Below are 13545 nucleotides of genomic sequence, written 5' to 3' on the forward strand. Positions count from 1 at the left end.
TAAAACAATGGCCACATTTGATATCCGACATTGTTTTCAATGCAACGCCTTTCTGTCACAAAGGTGCTTGTATTTTGCTAAAACATAGCTTCCATTCAGCTCCTCTTTGAGTTGTTGTCATTGTTGTTTGTGAAATCGAAGCCGCAGCCACTTACCGGTTAAAACAGCACCTAGACATTTGTTTGTTTGACTCCAGCAGGAAATTGCTCTATGCCGTTCAGCATTTGTTATGATTGTTTTGTTTTCAACAACAATTTGTGCTCAGTGGATCAATTTGGCTTTGTTTTCCATGTTTGTTTTATTTTGTATTATCATAATTTGCACCCAAAGCTCTGAGTGGGACTCCATGTTTGTACAGATTTCCTTATGTTTTTTTTAATGTATATGTAAGTGTATCTTGACTTCTTCTCTTCACCTAACTGGCTCCACCTATTTCATTAACCTAGTTTTATTCTTCAGATCCGCACATAACTCACTTTTTAAACCACAACACAAGACCTGAACATGCAATAAAAAACAATATAAAGTGAAATATAGTAAAACAGTCTAAATAACATGTAACACAAACAAGGTTCACTTCACTGACATCGTCAGAAACAAATGCACATGCTCTTGGATACAAGGAGCCAAGGATTTTTTCGCAGCATTAGCAAAAATGTTAGCAAAGAAAAGATGTTACATGATTTTACACTGTAAACAAATCATTTAAAAACTCTCAGGCAACAACATGTTGATAACCTTCACTCTTTATTTCAAATATTTAGAGGTAAATATTTAACTTAACTAATTTGTGTTACCAAAATCAGAATCATACGTCCTCTCATATTACAACTCTTTAGTCTACTGTAGTCGCATCTTTGTTTACATCATAATCATCTCAAACAAATAAGACTGTCCTCCTGTACTAACAAAAGAGCCCAGGTTGTCTGTGCAGCTGGTTTTTACGACCCATAGTTATGTTTTGTTGTTAGGCGACATCTAGCGGCTGTAGTAATTACCACAGGAGCAAAGTGAAAAGTGAGAGACAACGTCCACGTTAGGAGGAAGTTGTGGTGGATTAGTTTGGTTTTTTATCCACGTCTGTTCGACAGCTAACCCGTGTGTGTGTGTGTTCAGGCTGGAGATCGTTCAAACGAGTAACTGACACTACAGGGTGATCAGACAATTATTACAGATCTCATCATCAGGGCAGCTTGACCTCTGACCCCGATCTGCTGATTCATGTGATGTCACTTCCTCACTACCTGCAGCATCATCTTCCTCCTCTTAGCTGTTGTGTTCACTGCGGGTTCATTCTCTTCACCGATGTCTGTGCTGACAGATCACTGCCACGTTGGGATCTTTACTCCATCTGCTGCAGTGGGCTCAGGTAAATGTTCTTTCATCAGCTCCCACTGCTTCCAGCCTTTCCTCTCTAGCAGTACATTGCTCTTTGGGCAGAGAGTGCTGGAGATGGTTAAAGCATCAAGCTTCATCAAAAGCTTTGAAATCACTTGAGCTGTAGCGGGTGAAAGTAATTGCCGAAATCAAGGAACAAGGTCACATTTCCACAATAAAATCCCGCAGATCGAGAAGCACAAGCAGCCAGACCATCAGACGGGTGAAAAAAAATAGGTCACCGGGTTTGCAGGGTTATATAAATCACTTTACATTGAGGTAAAACTGAATGCACAACTACAGCAAGCACGGGTAGGTCAAAGTTTCCAGGAAGTTACATCAGATTGGGTTTTATTTTAACTGTTCTCAGTGGTCTTTCTGGGGGTTTGTTTAAAACCTGTCTGATCATCTGACTGCTCTCGCCACAATGGACCTATTTTAAGCAGCGGTTCACTCGAGAGAAACTACCACTGAGGGGTAACATCGGCGGGGTATAACAGCCCTGCGGTAAACACTGCCTTGGTGAAGCTGAAAATTCAATTTGTTGACATCGTCAGAGAAGTGTCATTTTTCCAGGCTTGAATTAGCCGTGGTGTTGTATTGTATTGCATGATATTGCAAGGTGCACCCAGTGTCTTCTCCCTCCCTCTTTATATGTAAGGGAAGTGTGGGTGCAGTCACAGAGACAAATGGTTCGGTACATCTCGCAACTGAATGCAATTACTATGTGTGTGTTGTGTTAGATTGTACATGTGCTCAGCCACTGAGAGTCTAAATAAAGCTAAAGGGTCTTGGTTCACTGGGCAGGGCAGTGAGGTAAACATAAGGCTGTAGTTAAGTTGTTGTCTTCTGTGTGTTCGAGCTGTCTTTGTTGCATTTAAAGCCTCACCATCTTTAATCCATGTTTTTTTTTTTTTTTTAGCTCTGTGTGTACTGTTGCAGGGCAGCGAGTGATATGACCAAGCCAGGCAGTCATGTTAAGGGCTGCTGCAGGGTATGGAGAGGAAGCCCAAGGCCATGCTTATGATGCTGGAGTTCAAGAGCGTGTTAGTCGTCTGCGTGTTTGTTGTCGACAGGTTGGCCTGGGGGGGCGTGAAAGCTCGTGGCTGCGGGATCTCAGCTAATCTGTTGTCCACATTGATTGAAGAGGAGTCTTATTTTAGCAGATGGAACATGGCTGAGAGAACTGTATACCTGTAACCAAAGACTTATTACTGCCCCTTTGTTGCACCACACGTGGAAGGAGACGCAAATATCCATATCAACATTTGATTCAGTTCTATGATGTGGATGTATGATGATGTTTTTTCTTTTCCCTCTGCTGTTGTTCCTGAACAAAACATATTTTCTGTATTTAAACCCACTATCCATTTTTTTTTCCCCCCTTTGTTTTGCTGCCCTCCAGAAACACTGGCACGCACCAAACAACGAAGTAAATAAATAATGTAAGTAATAATGTGCTGTACATATAAAATAGATACAATATTTAGCTTTAATTAAAAGCAAATGTTGAGCTGTTTATCGTCATGAGAGATTTTAAATAATGCATGTTAGTACTAATGGTGGCTCTTGGTTTTCCACTGTTTCACAACTTTTTTTTTTTTTTTGCACAGATCAGATTTGAGATGTTTCTGTTCTCTTAAAAAAAAGGATATTCAGAATTGATTTTTGGGAAATTATTGCCACAAGTATAAATCCTCTTTTTACCTGTTCATATTGACCTTTTTATTCATAGGGCTGGGAATTTCAACCTCAGGAGAATTGTAGTAACAAATTCGTCTGTGCATGACATTCTGTCTTTCTTTGCTGTATTTTATCCGATGGGGGGGGGGGGGGGGGGTCGCAGATTTTGGAAACTGTGTACAGAATTGGACTTGTTTTGTGCTGCAGTCTTATCTATGAGAAATGCAAATATTGTTCAGATGTTGCAACCCCACTTCTGCCAGTTAGACCTCCATGGAAAGCGCCTCCTCTCCTTCTGTGACTTGCAACAGATTGGCAGTGAAACAGGTGCTAGAGTGCCTTTCTGTGGCCTGATTGGGAAGTGCACGGACTCCTTCACACAGAGAATACTGTATTTAAAGGATCGTGGTGACAAAAACATTGCATCGACATTGAGGATATTGAATGTGGTGTGAGTGACAAACTGGGGGAGACTTGTTTGCTCTGACTGTATCTGCAGCTTCCACTTTAAAATGCACAGCTGCTGACTTTAACAAGACCTCCAGCCACACAGTAACATATTGATCGTCCTGTGATCAAGCGCTGTGTTCGGAGCTGAATGTTTCTTTTATTTATTCGTTAGGTGACTGATAGCTTTGGCCAACAACACTCAAAAAGCAGAACCTCTGTGAGATAATTGCCCGCTCTGTAAATGACTGTAATTTGAGTTGAACATTACTAATTAGTGTCACCAAATGTAAAGATTTTCATTAGCCTGGGTGTAATTAACCATTTTGAATGATTTAGGTTCTTTTTTTATTGACATTTAGCACAATACATGAGAATCCTGAATATCAACCTAATGGATCTTATTAGCCATGTCCTCTAGACGAAGGTGATTTAATCAAAGCAGACTTGATTTATATACCCCACCCCTTCCTTTCTTCCCCCCCCCCCACTCACTCTCCTCTCTCTGCTTCTTGCGCTCTCTCACACCGAGGCAGCTGGGGATTCATTTGTCTTGCTGATTAATGATGAGAACCATATCCTCCACAACACCAGTAAATTAAAAGAGATTGGGGACAGAGAGAAAGAACATCAAGGTCCATTCATCCCAATCAAATTTCACAGTAGGTCCAATTCATCCTAAGCTTTATTTGTATTGTCTGTTATACAAACACAAAAAGCACTAGTCATTCACTTTCTCCTCCCAGACCCTCACTGGCAGTCTGGGGATTTCATCTGGCAACCTTCCAGTTGCATGCTCATTTTTCCAGCCTTCAGGATACAACCTGCTTCACTGCTATGAAAGCTGTTTCTGGCTTTAATTGTTCGTCAGCTGCAGCTACGGCTTCCTGATAGCAGCGTTACCCCTGTGCGTGCAGTCTTCATGTTTTAACCATGTCTGTTGTTGGTGTCCCGCAGTCTAAAGTAGAAGTACAGTCACTGGAGACTATATGATGTACTGTATGTACATGTTGTCTGCGATGGAGTGTGTTACTGTATCATACACAGAGATGTAGTGTGTGTACCAACAGACTTTAAAAAGAGTCTACAGCCATGCTAGAAGCACCTGTGAGGTCAAGCCAATACTGATGTAACAGTAACCTGCAGTTCTTAGAATGGCCACTTGAGGCTGTTTATAGCGTGGCACAAAATGCGGTTTAGGTCTCTATTGTTAATTTCCTCCTTCAAGGCAACTGTACGAGGGGTGAATTTATATGTATATATACATATAACTCACTTGTTCAGATTTTATCGAGGCTTAAAGTTATGCATGCATCAAAGCCCGGCCTCTTTCTGGATCAGGCAGGAGTTAGGCGGAGTCAGGCACTGCCAAGATGGCGCCTATGTCCATCTAGTCTTTGATACAGGAACAGCAGTGTCTAACATCAGCATGCTCACAATGAGTCCATCCCAAATACCCACACTTTCACTTGTGTATGACATTTTATGGCAATGCATCTAATGGCCGCAGAGATATTTCACTGCTAATTAAAACAGGTGCTAATTAAAGAGTCAGTGGATCACCAAAGTCATTAGGATTATTCTCTGTTAAAAATTTAATTGCAATCCACCCAGAAGTTGTGAAGACGACTCAGACTAAAGCAGTCGACCGACCGACTGACTGACTGACAATGACAGAAAAGCAGCTTTAGCTTGTCACGTCAGATTCAGGTGTTTAATGAATGGACCTGATACCAAGAGCATCATCAGAATCTACATGTTTGCAAATACAGTTGTTGTTTCTTCTTTCACTTCCATCTGATCGTCATGGTGATAGTGGCTCTCCACCATACAGTATATTTATAGCCTTCACAACACACCAGATTAAACTCTGCTGTTATCAAAAAAATCCAGAACTTAATCAGCTGAAAATCCTCTATCTATATTTTATATACTCTTGCAATTGTATATTATACACATATTAAGCAAAGCCTCCATGCACAGTAATCCATTTTAATCTGTAATGACATAATTTTTATGTTCCGAGTTACAGCTGCGGTTTATATACAGAGACTATCAACTGTTTATAATCTGTTTTGTGTTATTGTCGTAATGGTTTGACACAGCTTTTATATCATTTCCTTCCCCGCTGTATCATATTACTGCAGCTGTTGCAACAAACCATTTCCCAACATTAGGAATCAATAGCTTTTCATCTTATTGCATTTGTTTGACTACTGACTTCTCAGCTCTCAGCGGCGCCGTGCAGTGTATGGACACTATTTGTGCGTTGTTCAGGGACTCAAACACACCCCTACATTTTTTTCAATTATCCTCACAGCGTTTTGGCAGCTTCCCAAAATGCATAAGACATGTCAAGTGACTGGCGTCCAGAGGAAATAGAGGGGAGTTCTGAGAAGCATTCAGGTCACATCTCCCTAATTAATACTGCTTCCCTCTGCTGTTCTGAAATCAAGTGTAGATTCCACCTTTTTCTTTTATCTTGCGTGTTCATTTCTTCCATCTGTTTTACCTGCCGCTGCCTTCAAAGTCACCAGAGCCTCGTCTTCAAAAGACGAGGAGTTATACGGTTGACGGTTTGAAACTGTGCAGGAAGCAGCAGGAATGAGTATTAGATGGTCTCTGAGGTTAATAACCCGCTGACATCCACCGATTCATTGATATCTGTAAAAAAATAAAATAAAATTTAAAAAGAAAGAAAAAAAAAAGGAAGTAATTAAGAAAGGCAAGGATGTGAAAATTCATCTGCATGACCAGAAGTTTGATTTGGCACCATCAACGCAGCTTATGATGAGTGCAACAGAAGCACTGAAGCAAAACTTTGCCTCTGGTTGAAGTAGAAGTGATATTTTAACAAAAACCGAGCAGTAAGCATCACATCAACCTGCTCAGCACTGCAGCAGCTCAGCTACTAGTGTTGTGCTCTTTGTGTCCTTTTCGTCTCTTTTGTGAAGGAGAGCAAACATCTTCTCTGAAAGCTACGATAACCTCATGATCTATATCACCACAGGGAAAGTCAGGGGAGCATCAAAACAGTTACAATCCATCCTGAAGGTTACCCGAACGTCTGCACCACATTTTACGGGACTTCATCCAATAGTTGTCGAGACGTTTCTCTAAAAGCCTAAACGTGGCGCTAGAGGTGATCACCACAGTCTGAGGGATTCAACCTCCTGTTGCTGCCAAATTCCTCTGCAATCTATTTAACAGGTGTTCACAGATTTCAGTCCGGACCAACACACTGATATTGACATTGCCATAGAGCCATGCCACTGATGCCGAGTCACTGGAGTCCAAAAATCATTAGACATCAGCATGACTAATGCTCAGTATCAATAAATATTAAAGGATCAATATGCAAATTTTACACTTGATCCATCTGTAATTGTCATATCATAACGTCCATTTTATATCTCATGATACAGTCACATAGAGTCAGAAAGAGCCACAAATTTTCTAAATAAAGTCAGAGCTGCTTTGACGCCTGGAATATTTCTTACTGCTGCTTCTGCTGCTTGTATCTACAGTTTGTGGCAGTTTGACTTTTGAATAAATTTGATTTAGTATCATACTTTTCAGTGTTTAGAATAAATCTCCATTATAAACTCCTGAATACATTTCATTCAATGTAAAAACGTTTTTATATTAACTTTTTAATTCTTTATATTATCTTTCAGGATGCCGTTTTTCCACAGTTTCTTTGCTTTATATCAATATTTTTTTAAATATACAGTATATTGCTATTTTTCTAAGGTTTGTGCGTTTAATTTGCATCTCATTCTCTGAAAACATTTTTTCATCCATTAAGCCAGTGAGCCGCCTTTAAACTTAGCTGCCACCTTTTCAATTACTAAGCCAGTTTGTTTGTGGGGTTCAGCGTTGAAGGATTTATCAGCAAAACACTCATTGTAACCGCTCAACAAATACACTTTTCAGTCATTTTTCCTTCAGTCTCGGCTCTTTTGTCTACCCTCTGCTACTCTGGGACCTTTGCGCACCTCACCCTTTCATTGTTTGAACGTTGATCTGACCTCTTCCAGCCTCTATTTCGTTTTTCGATGGAAGTAATGTGCAAGGTGTCAAGGAGGAAAAAGGGAACATTTTATATTAGCTCCTGTGAATGAAAATGGCCATTCAGCTGAAGCCTGAGGAAGTTCTTTTAGTGTAAAAGGGCATCTCTGCTGCACTTCCTGCTAACCCAGGGTCATTGTGAGAAGGCAACACAATGTCGAAGAGGCCAGTGGTGAAATAACATCCTCTGATGCTTCCAGTGACAGCCAAAGTGAGAACACCTTGCACCGAGAAACACAATTATATATCTAACTAGGAAGCAACACACTTATATCTTCATAGCTTGCTTTATATGTTCTTACTTACAGATGTCATCATGTGCATATATTGAGGGAATAATTATTTTAATTACCCTTAGAAAGACAAACTGTGTGGAAATCATCAAGTTAAGATTGAAATTTCAAGTATGTAATTTAAATACTGAAACCAACAACCCCCAGATTGGATTAGACAGGTTTTATTTCACTTTAAAGCATCCATTGCAGCATTGGTCGTTTGTTAAAACAGCATAAGATATCGCTGAGCCTTCGTGGGTGCAATGAGTGTCCTCTCTAGAAAAATTATGATGTCATACCACATACAGTAGATATTACAGTACAGCACATTACCCACTGTCCCTGAATGTGCTGCCCACTTCCATGAGTCAGTGCAGTATGGTTCAGCAGTCATTGACTTATTCCATGCTGAGTCAGTGTGAGCAGATTGTTTTTCGTACAAATATTTTGTGACCACATGAATTTTGTGGAGCCAATAACTATACTGTAGGTGTGCATAAGATTTGTGTAGTCCTCAGAGTTCTCGCAAACGCCACACAGTCGCAACTATCTGCAAACGTATCCTGTCGTGTTACGTCATAAAACCTGCTTGTATTTTTGTAAATCTGCAGTGTATTAAAAAATAAGCTCTTCTGGAGTCACTGGTATCATGGTTTACTTTTTGACAGGTCCTGACTTCGGTTAAATCTCATTTAAGATTCACGTACGTATGTTAGCTAGCTGATTAGCCACTCGCTGATTAGCTGATAGGTTTGACTTCTGTCGACACAAGGAGTCAAGAAAGCTGCAAACATAAAATGGCTTTTACTTTCCCCTGCATTGTGATATCCTTAGTGTCAGACTACTTCCTGGTTCTGGTCCCGTCTCCTTTAACAATGACATTGTGCTCATATCATTAAATTTTTTTATGCCTCTGTACGTAATGTCCGTCTGTCCCAGTCTTTTGGTAACGCCCTGAGGGAATTGCTTTAAAGTTGGCACAAACGTTCACTTAGACTCGAGGATGAACTGATTAAAATTTTGGCGGTCAAAGTCAAAGGTCAAGATCACTGTGACCTCACAAAACATGTCTTTGGCCACAACTCCAGAATTCATGAGTCAATTCTGATGAAATACTTTTAATACTTTCTATTAAATCCCTTCAAAGAGTCTGGGCAGACATGGATGCAAACTGCAACTCAACTGCTTGGCGAAGGCGCACAACCACGAGGTGGTAATTCTAGTTGGACATAGTTTCAGCTGAGCAACTGGTGTCTGGCTTATGTTGCCACAGCAGTATACCATCAATTCATACCAAGAGCAGAAATGTAATGAGTGAATCACTCATTATCAGATGTGTTCTCATTTGGTATCTGCTTCAAGCTTACTTTCACAGCCAGAAACACTAATACCACAGATGATGGCGCAGCACTCAAAGCTCAGCGGTACAACAACAGGGTGTCAGGGTTGCAAGCTCTACAAACATTGGCTTATTTCTAACTGTAGAACACACACACGGTAACACACGCACACACGCACACCCCCACCACCACCGCCACCGCCATCGTTGCTGCCTCCAGCATGTGCTATTTTGCCAACTGCAACCCTGGGCAAGATAATAAGATGGCTAGCAGACAATTTGTCAATATTTCTGTCTTGGCTCAGAGTGCGCCTGGCCGGCTGCTTACTGATAGATGTGTTGACTGAATTTTTTTTTTTTTTTTTTTTTTTTTTCCACAGGAGCTCTGCCCTGGTTTGCCAGACTACATGAGAGCAAGTAGAGGCAAGTGTACTGGGAGGAGAGAAGGGCTCACTAATGCAAAGCAGTTCATTAAAATCAAGCACAAAGGATCTATCAGGGGGGAGGGATGCTGCTAATCAGTGCCTGTGGTTAGTCCGGCAATATGTAAAAAGGAGACAGTACACTCCTCAGCTGTGATCTTGTCAGGGGAGCAGCGGAGTTGGTTGATGCTAAGGAGGCCGTGCAGATGATTGATTTTCCAGAAGGATGCTTTGAAACTTTGCTCTTGGTCTGCCATCTGATTAACATACACAGCATTATTCATGTCATGAATATACAAGGAGGCGAGGAACAAATAAATACTGACATGCATTCAGGAGCTGATAAATATTAAATGGAGCACACATGGCTTCAGATTTTACCATTTCATAATTTGAAGATTCAAGCTGTGAGGCCCCTAGCCAAGGTCTAATCTTGGCTTTAAACAGGTTGAGCAGCCAAGTGAGGAGATCAAAACTTCTTCGCAAACATCATATTTGTGCTTTAGTTAGGTGTCATGAATACTGGATTTCTTTTTCTGGTATAATCATTAGAAGTTTGCAGTATTATTCAGTTTCTTCAGACTTGTCACACAGCACCACAGAACTAAGCAGCCTCTTTTTTGTTTTCATATAAGACTCTTCTTTACATTTCAAATAGAAATTGTGATGCTGCTGATTTTATACAAACAAATAATCATCTTACACTTTTTTAACACCAGTCTAGAGACTGTTTGTGTTGTCTGGGTCAGGCAGTAGCTTCTTTCAGTATGTGCTCCAAGTTTAAATTTGTTCAGGACTCAGATGTCTTAGTTTTGCTAACACAAAGTACTGATGGGAATGTCATTAGTTTTGAAGGTACTGTGGTTATAAAGCATTGTGTTGAACAAATAGAAATGTTGACCAGATGATGGCACTAGATGGAAAGTTAAAGGAATAGTTTGCACTACAGCACTACATGCACTACAGAGCAAGTTCAGAGCCCAATGGCAGCTGATCCACCTGTGTCTGGTTAGCATGCGAACTTCAGTAGAAGAAAAGAGTAAAGGAATAAAGTTGGATGCTGAACTCGCAACGTTTCTTGTAGTCTGGTGAGTAAACAGCAGGTAATGCTAATGTTAGCTATGTAGCTGTAGCACCTATACCAAGTCAAAAACAACTGCTTATGATGAACAGTGTAAATTACTTGTACTAAAATAAATGTACTAATTGAATAAATGTACTTAATATACAATTAGGAGTAATGTTGAACTTCCTCTGTATGTTTAAACTTCCAATTAATCATTGACTCATACAGTTTTTGTTTATGTTACATATCGAATTAAGGACGCACATAAGCGTTCCAGAAAAGCAGTAGTTTTACATCTGCTCCCTATATTGGCACATCCTGCTGTACGTTCACTACTACTACTCTGTTTATGGGGCATCTGCCGTGTGCTGTGGACGCCAAATGATGCGTGTCATTCTTTGTGTGTGTTGCACTTGATAACTGAGTTGTCTGCAGTATGAAGAAAATACTTTAAAATATAGACCACAGGGAGAAAATGTATAATTTAAGTTTACTGGAAAGTAAAAGAAAAGTCAAGTCAGCATTTAATTGAGGCCAAGGAAAGTCTGAACCAAAATAGATTTGAAAAATAAGAAAGTTTTGAGACCAAAAAAGTTGCATCTAAGACCAGAATCCTGTTCTGACTCAAACTCCAGAGAGAATCTAAAAGTAAAAGTATTTCCTGCACTTGCCTAGGTGTCTTGTATATGCATCACAGAGGTTATTAACCCAAAGTCTGGGGTTGTTGCCTTTGAATCATTTAAGGGTCAGTGTTTGAAGCTCCTTGATATAATGATCCTTGGCAACTCTGAGAGTTCAAAGTAAATTGGCAAGGTTAAAAAAGGCTTTTCTGCCACTGAACAAAATAGAGAAATCAGCCAGCTATGTGTAATAGAATTTTCATCAGTGCTCAACCAGTCTCTCAAATGGGTTATATAAGATAATGGCTGCACGGGTTCATTACCTCCTTGTCAAATTAAATTTCTTTTTCTCCTCCAGGCAGATTGGATAGTGATTACAGATCTAACCAAAAGAAGGCTCTAACTTTCACTCTGTAAAACTGGGACAGGGCCACAATGATAGCAAAATTAGTCTATTTCATCTAAAGACCTTTGTTGTAAGCTGACCCATTCTCATCACAAAGAGAAGGGGTGTTTAATGTGGTAGCACTGTGGCTTGCCTTTGTTTGCCTTTCTCACTTTCATTGTGTTATTCTTGTACCTCTTAAGTGAAGTGTCTTTCTTGAAAATGCATACGCCAACAAGTGGCATTTACTTGAATAAAACAAAAATCAGCAGATGAGACGTTGCTGTAGGGCTTAATGGATTCTTTGTCATTGTTTTTGCTTGAAGGAAAAGAAAAGTCTAAAATGCTGTGTTGAAAACACAGACACTCTAAACTCAGCTGACAATACATTTTAATTTTTAATTTAACCTTTATTTAACCAGGAAAGCTCCACTGAGATTAAGAAACTCTTTTTCAAGGTAGACCTGGCCAGCGCAGGCAGCAGCACAAATAAAAACACAGAGCTGCAGACAGCAAACACAACAGGAGACAAAATAAAAGAATTAAAAAATCAAGCATACCTCATATCTCGAGGTTTCATTTCACAACCAAGTCAGTTAAAAACAATGACATCTCAAGGAATCTGCCTCTAGTGCTTTCATTTTGGATTTAAATGCATTAAAAGGAACTACTTGTAATTTTTGCTATTGCTACATTAGCCAGCATTAGCATTAACAGCTGTTTACTAACCAGTCTGTAAAAACCGTTCATTCTCTTTACTCAACAAAAGCTCTCTCCGGTGGTGGAAAGCAATGCCAATGTTAACGCTTGTCTCTATCACGTCTTTTATTCTACTCAAGTTAGCATGCTAACCAGCTAGCCCTGGCCCACTTCCGTCACTTTGTGATAGCTACTGAACATTTATTTTATGTTATCTTTTTCTATATTTCTTTTTTTTTTCCCAGTTGAAGTTTTGAATCTGGTTCATAAAAAATAAAAAAGAGAGAGAGAGAGAGAGAGAGAGAGAGAGAGAGAGAGAGATGTCAATCACTCAGGTCAGGCAGTGACGCCTGAAGCGTGTGGAGAAAATCTGCTCAGAGTTGCTGTACAGTCTGGATTTGGGACACAGCTAATGAGTCTGCAGCCTCTGCAGCTTTGTTAGGCTGCTCTGCAGAGTGGTGCTTTGAGCTAAATTCTAATGTAAGCTTACTAGCATTGCTTTGAGAAAAAAAAAAAAAAAACACGCTGAAAATCTAAAGGATTATAACTTTATGCCTTAATATCAGAGTCCTAGTTTTCAAATTAAATGCAGATAATAAACGAAAGTTTGAGAATTACTTTTGAGAACCTTGATCTTTGCTACTATTCTGACTTTGTAACAGCTGAGACCAAAGGTAGAGGTTTTCATTTTCTGTGGAAACATTGTTCTTTCAGGTACATTTTAATTTCAATTTGTTGGAAAATCCGAAAAGCAATAAAAAATACTGAGTTCTGCGGCACCTTTCCTGACAAAAGGAAAGAAAAAATGCTTTTTATTACCTTTTTATTTATTTATTACCTTGGATGGATTGAAAATAATGGCCAATGTGTTTTGGCCATGGACTGGCCTTCAGCACTGGGGGAGTACTAAATAAAGTGAACGAAGCTGCTAAAAAGCTTGAGAGAACCACCTCCAAAAAGCATTTTCTTTTACCCCTCTGTGAGGAAGAATTACATCAGACTGTAGCTGTCAGGATGAGCAGGATCTACAAACAGACAGCTTCAAAGAGATGGAGGTGCCACCTGTGTCATGAATGAACTTTAATCATCAGAGTGGAATGGGTGGAGCATGTTGTGCCCAGAAGGCAATTTGCATTTTAATATGGTTTAAGTTGTTTGATT

The sequence above is a fragment of the Seriola aureovittata genome, chromosome 15 (genome assembly GCF_021018895.1).
Source record: "Seriola aureovittata isolate HTS-2021-v1 ecotype China chromosome 15, ASM2101889v1, whole genome shotgun sequence".
Taxonomy (NCBI): domain Eukaryota; kingdom Metazoa; phylum Chordata; class Actinopteri; order Carangiformes; family Carangidae; genus Seriola; species Seriola aureovittata.